Genomic DNA, 6000 nt, shown 5'->3' on the forward strand with positions numbered 1-6000 from the left:
ACACACACACACACACACACACAATCCTGGTGAAGTGATTGTATTTTTTTGGGGGGGCTCAAAAACACACACACACACACACACACACACACACAATCCTGGTGAAGTGATTGTATTTTTTGGGGGGGGCTCAAAAACACACACACACACACACACACACACACACACACACACACACTCTCCTGGCCAATGTTTTTTTTTTTTTTTTTTTTTTTTTTTTTTAAGTAAAATGGCGGGAAAACGGGGGACCCCCATGAAGGGGGCTTCGCACTTGTTTCAGTTTGGATGATTCTTCTTTTTTCATTCCTTCTCTTCTTCTGCTAGCTGTTTTACATAGCTTGGTGTATTTCTTTTTCCTTGACAATGGGAGAAAAGTGTTGCACCGTTCCCGGAGGTACTGCAATACCGGGTCGATGCGTGGAGCGGACGGAGCAAGCCCCATTTCCGACTCCCTGTTCGAAAAATCCATTTAATATGTAGTCCCCCGATGGGGGACGTATCAGATATTAAACTGATAAGAACAGATTTTTTTTTTTTTTTAGAAAAAATAATTTATTACAATCCATACCATTCATACCATACAAATCAAAATTTTCATTCAAAGTAAATCAATCATGGTATTTTTAATTCACAAAACAAAGAAAAACCCAAAACAAAAACTCAGGGGAGCATCATCCCTCCCCGTCATCCTACACACTACCTTTCCCTATCTCCCCATCCCTATTCTAGAATAACCCCAGCCCTAATCCCCCCTTCCATCTCTCCCGTGCAGCATGCTGCCCCCACTTCCTCTCCTCCCTCTTCATCCTCCCCCTCAAATCACCTTCCACCCTCCTCACTATTCCTTCCACCCCCCAATCTCTCCCTGTCTTGACCATGTTCTGCCTGGCTTCCCACAGCCCCCGCTTAAAGAGGCTCATGAGAAGCCAGAGCAGAAACCTATCCCTATCCGTGCCCCTCGCTCTCCCTACACCTCTCTCTAGCCTAGCCCACGTCAATACAAAATCACCTCTAACCCTTCCTAACAACACCCGTGCCTTCGCCCATACTACTCCGGCAATGGCACAGTCCCAAAAGACATGGCGCACAGTCTCCTCCCCGCCACAAGAAAGTCTTGGGCAGGTGGGGGATCGCGCCAAGCTATGCCGGTACATGGTGGAGCGTACCGGCAAACACTTGTGGAGGCTCAACCAATTCAGGTCCTTGAGCCTGTTGTCCAGGCCCCGCGCCTGCACTCCTTCCCAGACCGCCGCCGGGATGCCCACCACAGGTGCCGGACTTACTGCCCGTCTAACCTCCTCGTACAGGTGCCTGTGATCTAAACCTACTCGGGCGACTTCAACCTCGGGGTGCGCACGCAGCCACTTGGCCGCATGGCCAAAGTGCCACGGCAGCTGTTCCGCCCGAGGACCCGTGTTAGACCACACCATTACGCTTCTCGCCTGATACGAGAAGAACACCCGCAGGAGGTAACCGGACGGGTGCAGTACTGGCTGAGCAAGCTCCGTCAACAGAAATGAAACAAAAATTGCGTCCAGCTTGAGGGGGAGATGTGGTACCCCCCTACCTCCCTCCCCGATGGGACAGATCATGCGTGCCCTGGCGACCCACTCGTACCTGCCACCCCACATGAACTGAAACACCAGCCTCACTAGAGGCCTCCTCAGACTAGCCGGCAATGGGTAGATGTACGCCAAATACAATAGAGATGGCAATACATCCACCTTGAGAACCAGGACCTTGCCTAAAAAGGACAAAGACCTAGCCCTCCACATCGCTAGCTTCTTCTGTACCACTGCGATGCCCATGTTCCAGTTCAGCGTCGCTGAGCCGGAGGTCTCAAAATGGACCCCGAGTATCCTCAGGGCCCCGTTACAGAGAGATAACCCTCCGGGCACATCCGTCCTACCACTCCATCTTCCGAAAAACTTAACGGAAGACTTCGCGTGGTTAAGAACCGCCCCCGACGCTCGGGTGAAGTCCCCAATAATGGCAAGGGACCTTGTCAGGCACGAGTCCTTGCAAAGCAGCAAGGATGTGTCGTCGGCGTACTGTGTCAACTTGACACGGAGACCGCCACTTCCAGGGATCAGCAAGCCCTCCACCCCTGTGTCTGCCCTAATGGCAGCCCCCAGAGGCTCCATGTACAGAACGAAGAGGAGAGCCGAGAGCGGGCATCCCTGCCTGACCCCAGACGAGAGGTCAAAAACGTCACCTAAGTGACTGTTTACACTAACTCGGCACCCTGCTCCGACATATAATGTACGGATCCATCCTATAAACTTCTCCCCAAATCCTAATCTACCTAACACCCTGAATAGAAAGGATCTATTCACGCGATCAAAGGCTTTCGCCTGATCTAGCGCTGCTACCATTAAAGGCAGCCCCCTATCTTCTACCCAAGCGATGGAGTCCCTGATCAACTGTAGGTTCCATCTGATCGAGCGACCCTCTACCCCGCACGTCTGATCCTCATGGACGACGTAGGGAAGGGCTGTGCGCAACCGGTCTGCTAAAACCTTTGCAAGTAGCTTGTAATCTACGCACAGCATGGTCAACGGCCGCCAGTTGCCAAGGTCAGTTGCTTCCCCCTTCTTATAAAGAAGTGACAGCACACCGACCGCCATTGATCCCCCCGGGACCCCCGTCTCAAGGATGGCCTTCAAGACTTCGAGGACCACTGGTCCAAGTATACCCCAAAACTTGAGGTAAAACTCGGCCGGCAGCCCATCCATCCCAGGCACCTTCCCTTTTCCCATCCTCCTGAGAGCGCTCTCAACCTCCTCGAGGGAGATCTGAGCCTCCATCACATCTCTAATGTCCTCCGGCAATCGCCGGGACAAGTGTTCTAAAAACACATTTCCCTGCTCTACATCTATTACCCTCTCTTTAAATAAACCTCGGAAATGATCAGTTGTTACCCTGACCATTTCCTCCGGTTTTCTAACTATGCTACCATCTTCTTTCCTCACCCCATGCATTATCTTCCTACTCTGTCTGGCCCTAACCGACTTAAAGAACATAGAGGAACAAGTCTCATTATGTTCTAAAAAGCCATTATGCGCACGCTCCAGGAAAGCTCGAGCCTTCCGCTCCTGCAGCTCCCTGAGCTGCGCCTTCAGGTCAGTGGATCTCTCCCAGTCAATCGACCCGCCGAGGTTGCCTGCCTCGTACTCGAGTTCGAGCAACCTTTGGATACGATCCACCTCCCTCCTTTCCTCCCTTTTTTTCCTCTTACAATATCCTATTATAAAAGCCCTAATCCTTACCTTAACTAAATCCCACCACTCCAACACCCCCTCGCACATGGACCGGAGGCCTTCAAGCCCCCGAAAGAAACCAAAAAAGGTGTCGACGAAAGCTTGCTCCTCCAGCACATCCCGATCTAATTTCCAGTACCCCCTACCGAAGAGGCAGACTGGCGGCCCCACCTGCAGGAGCACCCCGTCGTGATCTGAGAAGAACACAGGCAACAGCCGCCCAGACAACTGGCCCAAAGACCTAGATAGAAAAATATAGTCGAGCCTCCGCGCAACCCCCCGAGAGTTACGCCATGTGGGACCCGCCATTGTCGGAGTAGTGTGCAGGCCTCCATCAACCAGACCATGGCAAGCCATAAGCCCGGTGATGGCGCCTGCACTACTATCCCCCGCTAACCCTAAATCTATGTTAAAATCCCCACCTATCACCAAGTGCCTATTTGTGACACACAGGGGCGCCAGACAGTCCACCATCTCCCTCCTGTCTGCCGCCACCTGTGGCCCATACACCACCACTAACCTATACCTACTATCCCTAAAAGTGACATCCACCCCCAACACCCTCCCCTGCATTACAACAAAAGTGCTCTCTACTCTAACCTCCCTATTCCCAAACAAAATACCCACCCCCGTAGAGTGAACCCCACCTATACCCCAAATTGATTCCCCCTTATCCCACTCCCTACTAAACCTGATGACATCCCCTCCATCCCTCAGGTGAACCTCCTGTACAAAACAAACATCAAAACCCACCCCTTCCAAAAAACTAAAAACCGCCCTCCTCTTAACAAAATCCCTCAAACCCCTTACATTTAAACTAAAAATATTAACAGAAAATGTCATTTAAAAATTAAATTACAAAACCTTACATCAATGAAATGAAAACCCCAAATTAACCAAAAAACAGGAGACTCACCCGATGCTCCCCTGCCTCGTCTCATCCGGCGGGGACGTCCTCTCCTCTCCTGACGTCCCCCCGTCCTCCTCCATCTCTCCAACCCAGGATGCAGGGATGGTGTTAGGCCTTGGAGTTCCCTGCATCCTGGGTTCCCCACCAACACCCTCCGTTTCTGTCTCCCTGTAGGCTGCTGGACTGAGGTCGAGAGCAGGGGACCCCATCTCCCCAAGCAGGAGTTGAGATCCCCCCTCAGACCCCCAGCCCAGCGCCACGCCCTGGGAGTCACCCTCCACCAGCTGTTGAGGGGCTGATAAAAATAACGAGGACAAGGGCGTTCTTCTTTCCCCCATCACACGCTTGGCCACCCCCTCCCCCCCCACACCCCCCTCCCTCTCACAGCCTGTCAAGCACACCCTCCTCTTCCCTTTCTTCTTTGGTGTTGGAGGTAGCGGGGAGACACCACCCCTCTTCCCCGCCATCTCCTCCACCATTCCCCGCATCTCTTCAACAAGGGCGCTCGACAAGCTGTCCCCCCACTCCTTCACTCCTTCTTCCTCCTCCGGTCCTTCTTCTGGTCCCGTCTCAGCTTCTCCTTCCATTTCCGCCACCGTTCCCTCCTCCACCTCCTCTCTCGCCACTGCCCCAGTCTCCTTCTTCTCTGTTCCTTCCGCCTCCTTCCCCTCCTCTCCTTCTGTTCCAGCCTCCTTCCTCCCGTCCTTCTCCTTCCGTGCAGTCTTTTCCCCTGTGCCATTACCTTCATCCAGGCCCTTACTTTCCTTTCTCCCCCCATCCCCCGTTCTCCCTCCAGCCGCAGACGCGTACGACCTCTGACGAGCCGGGCACTCACGCCACAGGTGTGCTGACGAGCCACACCCGTGGCAAGCCTTGGGCTCGTCACAATCCTTGGCCTCGTGCTCTCCCGACCCACAGAACTTGCATTTTCTGGTGTTGCACGAGGCCAGGATATGACCATAGGCCATACAACGCCTGCAGAAAGGAGGCTGACGGGCATAGAATAATGTCCCCCTGTCAGCCCCCAGGGAGAACATCGCCGGGGGATGGAGGTAGCCACCTAAACCCTTCGGGTCCTCCCTGAGAAGGACCTGGAACCCTCTCCTCCCGTTCCAGAATCCCAGGGAGTCCCTGAGGTGCCTCGCTGAGGAGACGTTTTCCACGTATCTCCCCAGAAAGGCCCTCACCTCCTCATCCTTTACATGGGGATTGTACATGGTGACGGTGACCACCCTGAAATTGTTCCTTGCCAGGCTGGTCACCTCGTAATGGCACAGGGGTCTTGCTCCTTTCCCTTCCCTCACCTTCTTCATAATATCGTCATGCTTCTCCTCCACATGAAACGTCACATCATATGCCTTCTCCATCGGGTTCCCCTGAAGGCATAGAACATCTTTAACCTGTAGATTCAGGTAGCCCATCAGGATATTTCTCCCAAACGTATCTCGTCCCCATGGCTCCGTCTCCTTGTCCGTCCAGGCAAACCTCACGGTGTTGGCCAAGCCAATCCCTGGAACCTGCCTGATTGGCTTTTGCTGCTCCATCTCTTCCAACAAAAATGCTCTCTTATACAAGAAGCCAAAGAAAAAAGAAATCCGAAAACTCCGATTCCCGCCAAAAAAAAACAAAATAAAATTTTCCTCCCTCCTGCCTTCCTTCGACCTTCTGGCTCAGCGGGCTTTGGGGCACCTCGGTACCAAGCTTGATCTGAGCCAAAAGGCCGAGAAGCGATAACCCACAAATTGACCCCTGCACCCGCCGGGCCCCCGGGGGCCTCGGCAGACCTCATCGGTTTGGCAAAAGTTGGCTCCTCCTCACCCAACGCTTCCC

General features: G+C 53.2%; 1 pseudogene; it reads right to left on the reverse strand.

Annotated features, from left to right (window-relative positions):
* Window positions 1-372: 372 nt before the first annotated feature.
* LOC123736245 (uncharacterized) lies at window positions 373-552 on the reverse strand (annotated as a pseudogene).
* Window positions 553-6000: the final 5448 nt, after the last annotated feature.

Source organism: Salmo salar, chromosome 10 (genome assembly GCF_965601325.2).
Source record: "Salmo salar chromosome 10, fSalSal1, whole genome shotgun sequence".
Taxonomy (NCBI): domain Eukaryota; kingdom Metazoa; phylum Chordata; class Actinopteri; order Salmoniformes; family Salmonidae; genus Salmo; species Salmo salar.